Genomic DNA, 12,772 nt, shown 5'->3' on the forward strand with positions numbered 1-12,772 from the left:
GGCCCTAAGTCTGCCTTCTTCTAATGATCAGACTTGTCTTAACACACCCCCGCAGAACAGCTATTCACTGGGAAGCTCAATGAGCTGCTGCTTCATCATGCACAGCTCTCTCTCACTTGTGAGAGTTTGCCAGGAATGGAGGGGCATGAGTCATAAGAGAGCCAATGAGAGCTGCAGGTGTGTGTATGTGTACATCCAGGAAGTGAACAGGCAGCAGCTTCAGCTGCCCACAGTTAAAATGGCTGCAGCCAAACTCGGTGGAGGGAGATTTCTGCAGCATATTTGCCAAGTAAAGAATCACAGTATATATAAAATAATATGCAAAGTGGTTGGAGGGAAGCTTCAGAATGACAAAAATGTGTTTATTACAAATTATGTGAGCAGACTGCAGTTCCTCTCTAAGTGGTTAATTGATAAAGAAATTAGATTTTCTAAAAAAAAATTATTGGGAATGTTTTATAATTTTTCCAAAATTGTCTATTTCTCTTTATAGTGCAAAAAATAACTGCAGAGGTGATCAACTAAAGACATGCATTTTTTTTTTGGCACATCGGCACACGATTACGCAGTTGTAAAGCAGTGCTGTATCGCAAAAGATGGCCTGGTCATGAAGGGGGGTAAACCTTCTGGAGGTTAAAGCCGATGTTCCACCCCAAAAAAATATTAAAAGCCAGCAGCTACAAATACTGCAGCTGCTGACTTTTAATATTAGGACACTTACCTGTCCTCCCGCTGTGTGCTGGGAGCCGAGTGTTCCCAGCACACAACGGGGGGGGGGGGGGGGGGCGACGGGATGTGACGCAATGCCCGTCTTTTGCCCGTGAATGCCGGGCCGGAAGTGGGTGCAAATACCTGTCTTTAGACAGGTATCTGCACCCCCCTCCCCCCTGAAAGGTGTCAAATGTGACACCGGAGGGGGGGAGGGTTCCGATCAGCGGGACTTCACTTTAGGGTGGAGAACCGCTTTAAGTGGTTAAAATGAACGGTACACCTGTGTGCCCACTTTGCATATGGCTTGGGAACACGCATGACTGTGTAAGTCTTCCTGACCCGCACAAGTGTGACCCTAGGCTTACCAGCGATTGGCACCGTAAGCATTGCACATGCGCAAACATTGAGGCGTGAATGGAGCCTCGCCCTGCATTGTGGTGTACTACAACACAGGCATACCTCCCAACTTTCTGAGATGGGAATGAGGGACATCTATCAGCAAAAGTATGCCGGTGATCTGACGTGCTGGTTCCATGTATCATGGAAGTTCCAGCGCATGCGCGAACTGATGCGCTGAGATGGTTCCAGCCATCGGGAAAGTTCCTTCAAGCACTGCGCAGGTGCAAACTTGCTGACGGAAATCCCCGAACGGCGGCCGGCATCCAGGGCGACGTGGATTTTGAGGTAAGTGGCCAGTCGGCCTCACGTCCTCGCTGCGCTCGGACGGCTTGCTTCGCTCGCTCGGCCTCCTGGCTCTTTTTTTAACATCCTCCAATCCACGGGGATGTTAAAGAATGAGCCTGGATGCCGGGCGAGGTTCGGGAATTTCCGTCGGGAAGTTTGCGCCTGCGCAGTCAGTGGAGGAACTTCCCCCATAGGGGAACATTGAGGACAAGTCACCGGCATAGGACACACCCATGGCCACGCCCCCTTAAAGGAGATTTATCCCAAAAAAATATGATTTGTTAAACCCACAGGTGCTTTTTTACCATTTAAATTGGATCTTGGAATTTATAAATGCAGCAATTTAGAAATCAGATGAAAGGTTTAGGGCTGGAAAACACTGATAAATAAAAAGTGCATTTTATATACAACTATATAAATCAGAAGGACAAATGAGGAGGAAAGAGGGACAGAGGGACTTTGCTCCAAATCAGGGACAGTTGGGAGCTCTGCACATGTATGTCAGTGTTTAGTGACAATGAACTACACCACAACACACACAGTGTTCCCACAATGCATGACAGAAGGGTGATAGGATTGAGGTGTGAGGTAGTGGGTGGGACTCTGTCTATCACTTCTACACGTTCACAATAACCTCCCTGCCCCATTCTAGAAGACAAGCTCAGGAATAATCTAGAACATTATCCACCCTTTCTCTTATGTACTCAGGCCGGGCACAGGTGGCACTGTTCTTCTTCCTCTCTACACTGCGCGCTCCCGCACTCCGTGTCGGGGACGCGCTCACGCACTCCGTGTCGGGGACGCGCTCACGCCCTGCCTTTCGGCTGAGGAGAAGAGAGGGGGCGGGCGGAGCGTGTCACTGGCGAAGGGGAAGAGGAGGAGGTGTGGCAACCCGGAACCGGAAAGGGTGAGGAGGAGGCGAAGGAGGGTCTGCTTCGAGAAAGGGGTCTGTGGAGAACGTAGGAAGAAGCCGGCACCGGCGGAGAGTCCAGGCCGCAGCTCTTCACAACAACGCCCGGTAATTGAACGTGTAGTGTGTACTACTGCTTGTTGCCGCATGAGCCGTGGGGGGGGGGGGGGGGGCGTTGTTCTCACTTGTGGGGTACCGGCACCGGAGAGCGTGTGGGGAGCGCAGCATTGACATCCCGTGTATGCTGTGCTGGGACTTGTCGTTCCCACGTCAGCTGGATACACGTTTCCCGCCAATCAGGTTCCTGCTCTGCCCCTGAAAGTTACCTGATTGAACGATTATCCACACACTCTTATCTGATAGGATGATAGCACCTCACACTCTTATCTGATTGGACAATTGCCCACACACTCCTATTTGATTGGATGATGATTCTCTAATTGAACGATTGACCACATACAGTAAAACCTTGGTTTGAGAGCGTTTTGCAAGACTAGCAAAATGTTTTAATAAATGTTGCCTTGATATACAAGCGATGTCTTGATATAAGAGTAGTGTCATGTCACAACTGAGTATAAAAAAGAAGAGGCGCCTCTAAGTGTAGCAATATGGTTACATGTAATGAAGGTACAACATTTAGCGACTTATTGCTACACTTAGAGGTGCCTCTCTTCTCTTTTATACCCTGTAAAAAAAAAATGCTTTGATATACAAGTGCTTTGGGTTACAAGCATGTTTCTGGCATGAATTATGCTTCGCAAACCAAGGTTTTTCTGTACTGCTTTTTTTTTTAATATATATATATATATATATATATATATATATATATATATATATATATATATATATTCATTGGACAAGCACCTTCACACACTTTTATAATGGGATGCCCATAGTTTCCCACAAAATACACCAAAAGGTCCGCGCTCATGGATATCTACAGATCATATAGGACCCAGTATTATTGGGAGAGAATGAAAGTTTCATGTAAAATATTAAGGAAAAAAATCCATTTATTAGAGATCAACTCCAAAAATATAAAAGTCTATAAAACAAAAAATAATAATATAATACTTAATATTTTACATGAAACTTTCATTCTCTCCCGATAATACTGGGTCCTATATGATCTGTAGATATCCATGAGCGCGGACCTTTTGGTGTATTTTGTGTATGTTTGGTATTTCCGGGTACCACGATTCCCGCAGCGCAGGACTATCAACCTTATACCCTACATACAAGTTACATTAGGGTCACCTTTATCTTTGTCTAGCGCCAGTGATTTTTTTTTTTTGTGTATTCATAGTTTCCCACAGACTCTTATCTTATTGGTCAATTGTCTGCACACTGTTATCTGATAGGACAATTGCCCCCACACTTATCTGCTTGGACAATCATCCACCTGTTACGTGATTGGACGATCTACCACATGCACTCTTATGTGATTTGATCAGCCACATACTCTTATCTGATTGGACAATCGTCCACCCGTTTTTAATGTGATTGGAAGAACTGCCACACTGTTGTATCTGAAAGTTTGATCAGCCACATACACTCTTATCTGATTGGACAATCATCCACCAGTCCTTATGATTGGAAGATCTACCATGCACTCTTATCTGATAGGTTAATCGGCCACATACTCTTATCTGTTTGCACAATTTCCCACTCACACTGTTTTGGTTGGACGATAGCCAATTTATATTAATTTTGTTTAGTAATGTGAGTGGTGGTGTATGTGAATGCATTTGTTTTTTTTTTTTTCTGTGAATGTAGTGTGTTCTTTAAATAAGAAATAAAAACAAAAAAGCAGGGTAAAACAAAAATACTTAAAGCGGGAGTTCACCCATTTATAAAAAAAAAAATTTTCTTCCCCTAGATTCCTGCTCGTTGTGTCTAGGGGAATCGGCTATTTGTATTAAAATATGAGCAGTTCTTACCCGTTTTCGAGATGCATCCTCTCCGTCGCTTCCGGGTATGGGTCTTCGGGAGCGGGCGTTTCTTTTGATTGACAGCCTTCCGAGAGGCTTCCGATGGTCGCATCCATCGCGTCACTAGTAGCCGAAAGAAGCCGAACGTCGGTGCGGCTCTATACTGCGCCTGCGCACCGACGTTCGGCTTCTTTCGGAAAATCGTGACGCGATGGATGCGACCGTCGGAAGCCTCTCGGAAGCCTGTCAATCAAGAAGGAACGCCCATTCCCGCAGCCCATACCCGGAAGCGACGGAGAGGATGCATCTCGTAAACGGGTAAGTACTGCACATATTTTAAAACAAATAGCCGATTCCCCTAGAGAAAACGAGCATGAAGCGAAGGGGAAAAAGTGCCCTCTAAGGGTGAACCCCCGCTTTAAGTAGGTGTCTGGTGATGCTGCCTAAAAATCCCAGAGAGCTCAGAAGTTCCTGTAGTGAGCTGACAACACTCTTCTCTACACTGAGATCCTAAGCAGAGTCTTGTCACCCCTGTCTGTGTGCTCTAGGCTGGGCTACAGGACACCTCCAATTCTCATGATTCTTTATCATTGTTGCCAACTGTCATTTTTTTTTTTTTTTTTTTCATGAAGAAGTCCTCATACAAAACATTGGGACCCTTGTCACCCTATCGTTGCCATATACTTGGCCAAGCCTTCCTTTTTTTGCATGGAACCTGCTGTGATGCCCTTGAATGTGGGAGGATGTTTACACAGCTAGAAAAGATAACAGCTGTAGCTGAATCTGTGATGTGTTCTCTAAATGTGAATTTCTCAGGAGTTCAGTTATAGTTTCTGTTGTTCAATATTGAGTGACATCCCTCTGTTCAGTATGTAATTATTGCCTCATTTACTGATGATAAAAACACACTGAGGCATTTGAAGTAATTGTCGTGTTGACAATTACAAAAGACCTAATGTCAGAAATCACTTTAGGTCCAATGCTGATGCTTGGTCCTGTCCATTTAGACCCCTTTCACGCTGAAGGATTTTACAGCATTTTAGCGTTAAAAATAGCGCTCATAAAACGCTCTCAATGGACCCTTTCACACTGAGTTCTGCAAGCAGCATCTTTGGAGCAGCTTTTGGGCTCTGAAAAAAACGTTCCAAAAACGCCCCTCTCCATCGAAATGGATTGAAAGCGCTGTAAAAACGCCTTACACTGAGGCACTGCAAAAACACCCTAAAACGTTAGGGTCTTAGCGGTGCGTTGCCAGCACATTGGGATAGCAGATGAGGCTACGCTCGAAAAACGCCCCAGTGTGAAAGGGGTCTTAAAGAAAAAATTGGCTGGATCTAATTTCCTGCAGTGGGGCCTGTCATAATGAATAAAAAAAAAACTAAACTGTAAAGTTGGCTCTCTCCTTTTTTGGTAATGTCTAAGATGTTACACCAAGAGAATCATGATCTTTATTCGAAGCAAAAAAATGTGATTCAGAATCGCGCAGCTCTAAAATACAATGTAAAAGTCCTCAAGATCCTCGGCACCAAATGTATTTTTATTTTGTGGTATTGGAGAAAATCTAGATCTAGTTTGGGCAATCTTTTCTATTTCTAGTAAGGAAAATTATGCTAGTAGAGAAGGGGTTTTTTTTTCCCCTAGTATTTTACAATCCATTTCTGAAGATTCCTTCTATTACGAAGACTGTGCCTGCAGGGTGTATGATCGGCTCTAACCCTCCCATGTTATTTGAAGACTCGGCAAGCTGTTACCTGATATGCTTTGTTCTAGTCACATATGAAACAAGGTGTGCAGTCAGCTCAAATACATTTATTAGCGCTCATACTTTCACTCATAATTTAGGTAAAATCGTTAAGTGTTTAACTTCTTACCATTTAAAAAAACACTATTGATGCTAATGTTTAAGAGCGGTTGCAGATTTAGCAAAATCTGTATAAAACCCAGTGTGCCTAAGGCTCTTGCTTGGTGCATCATAATTGATTGGTAGCCTTTTGCTATGTGGCTTTGCATTATGCAGCTTGCTCCACTTCATGTTGGTGAGGCTGAAAGGGCAGTGCTGCCCCAGTAGACACAATTGTCCGCAATTTTACCAACTCCAATTTGGGTTTTTGTAAATTTTAGAATACTGGTCTCTGTTGGGCTTTATCAGAACAGCCTGTTGCATAAAATGATTCACAAGAAATAGTTCCAAACTAGATCTAGAAGCTGAACTTTGGGATTCAAATATGTAGTGGGGTCCTTGCATCACTGCATGGGTTAAATGCTTATAAGTCTAGGGTTAGAGCAGTAATCTGTAATGCAGTACTTGCCTTATTCATTGTTCCTCAGTGTTTCCTTGTTCCTCAGTGTTTCTCAACTCCAGTCCTCAAGGCGCACCAACAGGTCTTGTTTTCAGGCTTTCCATTATTTTGCACAGGTGATTTTATCAGTTTCACTGCCTTAGTAATTGCCACAGCAGTTTCATCTGAGGGAAATCCTGAAAACATGACCTGTTGGTGCGCCCTGAGGACTGGAGTTGAGAAACACTGCTCTAGGTTGTAGGCAGACTCACCATTGCCACGTACAACATGACTTACTTACCTGAGTCCCATCACGATCCAGTGATGTGCACGAAAGCCTCAGCTCTCTGGCAATTCTCCCTCTTAGTTGGCTGAGGTAGCAGCGGGAGCCATTGTCTCCTGCTCCTGTCAGTCATAGCCAGTGAGAGGAGAGAGTGGGTGGGACCGAGCCATGGCATGCAGTGTAGCAGCTTGGGAGCAAGCCTGCTTGGGTGTCCCCCTTGCAAGCTGCTTGCTCTGGGGGCACTTGGCAGGAGAGAAGGGCCAGGCGTGCCAGTGGGGGACTCGGAAAGAAGAGGACCCGGGCTGCTCTGTGCAACACTACTACACAGAGAAGGTAAGTATTATGTGTTTGTTGTTTTTAAATTGCCTTTAATATCACTTTAACCACTTGTTGCCCACGCTATAGCTGAAAGACTGCTACAGTGTGGGCTTAAAGGGGTTGTAAAGACAAAAATATTTTCCTCTTAAATTAAAGTCTGACAGTAGCTGATAAAGTAAAAAGTAATGTTTTGCATTATAACTAGTTTGATACCTGTTGAAATCTAGCTGTTTTATTCACCTCCGTCACTCCTGAATCATTCTCACTGACTTCCTGGTTTGCGGTGCGCATTCATTCTTGCTACATCACGGCCTAATGGGAACTACAGTTCCCATTAGGCTTAGCCTCCATGCCTGTGAGGGATACGAGAGCATCTTCACGCAGGGCTGTAGTCATAGGGAGGGGGTGAGCACATTCTGCTTTCCACCATGCAAAACGGCTCAGATCCTGGTGGAAAGCAAGAAGAGGAGAGACAGGAAATGGCATTTTCAAACCTGGATTACTGTATTTTGGAGGTCAAAAGAAAAAACGAGGGAAGTGATATTTAAATGCTCTAGCTTACAGCAATCAATTGATCTAATAAAAAACGAACCTTTAGTGTTCCTTTAACCACTTCCTTACTGGGCACATATACCCCTTCCTGACCAGGTGAAATTTCAGCTTGTGGCACTGCGTCGCTTTAACTGACAATTGCGCGGTCGTGCGACGTGGCTCCCAAACAAAATTGACGTCCTTTTTTCCCCACAAATAGAGCTTTCTTTTGGTGGTATTTGATCGCCTCTGCGGTTTTTATTTTTTGCGCTATAAACAAAAATAGAGCGACAATTTTGAAAAAAAAACTATTTTTTACTTGTTGCTATAATAAATAGCCCATTTTTTTAAAAAAAAACTTTTTTTTTTTTCTCAGTCTAGCCTATACGTATTCTTCTACATATTTTTGGGGGAAAAAAATAAAAAAAATCGCAAGAAGCGTCTGGTTTGCGCAAAAGTTATTGCGCTTACAAAATAGGGGACAGAATTATTATTATTTTTTATTTTACTACTAATAGCGGCGATCAGCATTTTTTTCGTGACTGCGACGTTATGGCGGACACTTGACACATTTTTGGCGCCATTCACATTTATACAGCGATCAGTGCTATAAATATGCACTAATTACTTTATAAATGTGACTGGCATTGAAGGGGTTAACACTAGGGGGTGAGGAAGGGGTTAAATGTGTACCCTAAATTGTGTTCCAACTGTAGGTGGAGGGGGGTGACTGGGGGAGGTGACCGATCTATGTCCCTATGTACAAGAGACACAGATCGGTCTCCTCTCTCCCCTGACAGGACGTGGATCTCTGTGTTTACACACAGAGCTCCACATCTTGTCCCTGTAGCTGCCGATCGCGAGTCCCTGGCGGACATCATGGCCTGCCAGGCACTCGCATCAGCATCTCAGCGATGCGGCGAGCACGCGCCCGCGCTGCTGGATGCGCGCGCAGGCCGTGTTTTTACGGCCTGTTAGAGATTGAGAACCACCCCGCGGCCGTATAAAGTCGTACGGCCGTCGGGTAGTGGTTAAATTAATGGGAGGGCATACATGGGCTTTCTCCCATTCTCGCTCTTCATTAGCCTTGGCTAATCGTAGATTGTGTAAAGGACCAGTCACAGCAGGCCATTTACCACGTGATCAGCTCTCAGCCAATGACAACTGGTCACCGAAATAAACAAGCCACGGTTTCTGTTTATAGAGATTAGCAGGACATCGGTCCTCTTAGTGCCCGCATTTGCTGCTAATCAGTGCCATCTATAAGTGCCCACCAGTGCAGCCACTCGGTGCCACCTCTTCATGCTGCCTATCTGTGAAGGAGAAAAATTGCCTGTTTGCAAAATGTTATAACAAAATATGAAACTTTTTTTTTTTTTCTATCCCAAATTTTTTGTCTTTGTTTAGCAAAAAATAAAAAATCCGGTGGTGATTAAATACTAACAAAAGAAAGCTCTATTTGTGTGAAAAGAAATATAAAAATGTCTCATCAGTACAGTGTTGCATGACAGCGCAATTGTCACTCAACGTGTGAGCGCTGAAAGCTGACAATTGGCCTGGGCAGGATGGGGGTATAAGTGCCCAGTAAGCAAGTGGTTAAACATGGCCTCTAGGCAGTTTGTTCCTTACTATTTCTTTGGGATTCTTTTTGTCTGGACAGGTATTGTAGCCCAGACAGGTGGGCTCTCCTCCACCGCATTACTTGCAGTTTAGGAATCTTGTGCATTTTTTTTTTTTTTATTATGCCGTTATGAAAGGGCACATATACCCCCTTCCTGCCCAGGTGAAATTTCAGCTTTCGGCACTGCGTCACTTTAACTGACAATTGCGCGGTCATGCTCCCAAACAAAATTGACGGTTTTTTTTGTTTGTTTTTCCCCACAAATAGAGCTTTCTTTTGCTGGTATTTGATCATTTCTGCGGTTTTTATTTTTTGCGCTATAAACAAAAAAAGATCGACAATTAAAAAAAAAAACACTTTTTTTTTACTTTTTTAAACAAAATTTTAGTTTTTTTCTCAGTTTTAGGCCAATACGTATTCTTCTACATATTTTTGGTAAAAAAAAAATCGCAATAAGTGTCTAGTGATTGGTTTGCGCGAAAGTTATAGCTCCTACAAAATAGGGGACAGAATTATAACCTCCTTCCCTTTTTTTTTATTTTTATTTTTTTATTTTTTTAAACTAGTAATCGCGGCGATCTGACTGATGGAGGTGACTGATCTGTGTCCCTATGTACAAGGGACACGGCATCAGTCTCCTCTCCCTGTCAGGACGTGGATCTCTAACAGCCGATCGCGGGTACCTGGCGGACATCGCGGCCCCCAGTGGCCGGAGGAGCCGAGGACGTCAATAGACATCCTCCCGGAATTGTAGAGCCATCAATTTACAAAGGCCGGGGCTCCAAGTAGTTAAAAAAAAAAAATAGCTTGATCCACTTATCAATTTCTAAAACTTTCTACTTATAATTCACATGAATTACTGTGCCAAAGGGTTTTAGAAAGGGGTTGGGGTGTGTTTTTTTTTTTTTTTTTTTTTTTTTTTTTTTTTTTTACTAAACTAACTGACTAAACACAAGTTCCAAAAAACGAATTAAGGGAAATGTAGTATAATTCACACCACATTTGATAGATTTTGTTATTGGTACTACTTGCCACTCATTTCAGCAAAAATCTTCCCATTTATGCATGTTATTAACTTGTAAAAACCTCCTTGTGTAGCCATTGTAACGGCCTGAAGCTACTGGTGGGTGCCATGATTTTGCATGTGATGTCAGCAATTCCAGCAGACTCGGCTATTACTCAGGTGACACCTAGGCCAGCCATAGTGCAGATTTCTTTCCTGCAATCGCGCGTTGCAGGAAAGACATTTGCAAAATCCCACCATTAACACAGATGGGGAAATCCCTCCTGCTGAGCAATTGTCGGCTCCTGGCTGGGTGGGAGGGAGCGCGCTAAGAAGCTGTCCCCGCTGGGAGAACACAGATTATTGCTAGCAACTATAGAAGCCACTAGCGATAATCAGAAGTAAAATCTGCAGGCTGGTTGTACACAAGTTAAGCGATTAACTTGGTACATTCAACCCACCCACACAGTTCCAACCGGATGAGAATCGAACCGTCTATGGCCAGCCTTGGTATGCTCTAGCAGGTAAACATATATTATGTAGGGAGGTGTGGAGGAGCTTGGCCAGGACGGACAGTAATTAGACACCCCCAGAAGAGAAGAGGGCTATGATGTGCAAGGAGGAAATGGGCTTTGCTAGGCAATTGACAAGTCAAATTTTATAACAAGTTCAGAGGCACTTAATAAAACAACTTGATCATGATCCATTGTAATGAATGGCTGTATACTGCTATACATCATCGTGCTTGCATATGGTTATAAATCCTCGAACACATACGTCATGTGCAGGGATTTGTGTCCACATTTGAGATGTCCAACATGGTGGGTACCTACCTAAAACCATTCATTACTCTGGGGGCGCTGTATGCTGCATTCCTCTCCCAGGGGCGGAAATATACCTGCTGTCAAAACACTCTAATAGTCCAAGCAGCAGAAAGTTATGTCTATAGTGATCGATGGGATATCAACTTTCAGTAGATTTATTTTATTCTTTATTTAAACGTCCTGCTATTTAGAGGGTTAAATAGGAAAGTGATATGGGTGGGACTAGAGCTGCACTAGATTGCTTTTCAGAGGCTCTGAAGGTGCCCCAGCCCTCCCTCCATGCATCCAGTCTCTGCTCCCCTCTGTGAGTAATAAAGTCAGCAGGGGAATGTATTGCATTTTTTCCAGGTTTAGCGCTGTTCCTGTGTTTTGGGGGGTAGCAGCTAATTGAGCACAATTGGTGCTTGAATAGCTTCTGGGGTGATATTGGGGGTCTATAATAGACCCTTGATGTCTGTATAAAGAGAACTTGTCATCTGCTTATGAACCCCCCCTTTGTGATCAGAAAAAAAGGTAAAAAAATAAGTTAAAATTTTAATGCATAAAGAAATTTTAAAAGTGCCCCTGTACACCTGCCCAATGCAAGCCTGCACAATATGGCACATGTAAACATAAATGTCAGAGTGAGAACAATAATTTTAGGGCTATAATCCACGGTTAACCTGTAAAGGCTTTTGCCTATGGAGAAGTTATTAGTACCAGATTTTTTGCAAATTATTTATTTTTATTTTTTCACAGGCGCGCACAATTTTACAGTCTGCTTTATTGTAATAACCGATGCGTCTCAGCAGCCCCATTCCTTCTGCCACTCGCCCGAGTAACCAGCCAGAAGACCCGGTATAAAGCCAATGCTTGGTTCGGGTCTCAGATCTAGTAACCCGGAAGCAATATCCTGGCATCTTAAAGGCACCAGTTTAAAAAAAATAAAAAATAATTATTCAAAAAACACCAATCTTGAAATTTTTAAATACTTTGAAGCGCATAGGAGGGGTTTGGGGTCATACAGACAGTGTGACACACGGCCAGCACCACTGCAGCAGGTCAGTGTTTGATCAGATTAGATTCACTGTTCTTTGCCAGTCATTTTTGTTTTGTTATTTAAAACTATATAATTAGAGTTTGCACCAGCTGAATGTGTTCAATCATGTTTATTTAAGTAGCAGCCATACATTTTGTTTTGTTTTATTTGAATAGAGAGCAGTAGCCAGGATTGTGATTCCCCTCCCCACTTTATCTGCCCTCCTTTTTTTTTTTTCTCAGTTACCAGTCTGCCCTGCCACCACACACACTCCCAGTCTGCCCTGCCACCACACACACTCCCAGTCTGCCCTGCCACCACACACACTCCCACCACCACCACACTCCCAGTCTGCCCTGCCACCACACACACTCCCAGTCTGCCCTGCCACACACACTCCCAGTCTGCCCTGCCCAACACACACACTCCCAGTCTGCCCTGCCACCACACACACACTCCCAGTCTGCCCTGCCACCACACACCTATAGACCTCCGATCTCTCCATAAAGAGTACCTCTCACATTCCTATTACTGTCACAAGGGATGTTTACAATCCTTGTGACGGCAATAACAGTGATAAAAAAACAAGAGGTGGCTGAAATATCGGTATCGTATCAGCACCGAAAAAATCAGTCGATCCCTATTAGTCAATAAGGGGA

General features: G+C 43.8%; 1 protein-coding gene across 1 annotated transcript in view; it reads left to right on the forward strand.

Moving 5' to 3' along the window:
* The first annotated feature begins 2,257 nt into the window (after window positions 1-2,257).
* Window positions 2,258-12,772, forward strand: part of PAK2 (p21 (RAC1) activated kinase 2) — a 63,947-nt gene continuing 53,432 nt past the window's right edge. Inside the window, exon 1 of the mRNA XM_040348777.1 lies at window positions 2,258-2,413. The gene's annotated coding sequence lies outside the window, so the exon portion shown is untranslated. The remainder of the gene's footprint in view (window positions 2,414-12,772) is intronic.

The sequence above is a fragment of the Rana temporaria genome, chromosome 4 (assembly GCF_905171775.1).
Source record: "Rana temporaria chromosome 4, aRanTem1.1, whole genome shotgun sequence".
Lineage (NCBI taxonomy): Eukaryota > Metazoa > Chordata > Amphibia > Anura > Ranidae > Rana > Rana temporaria.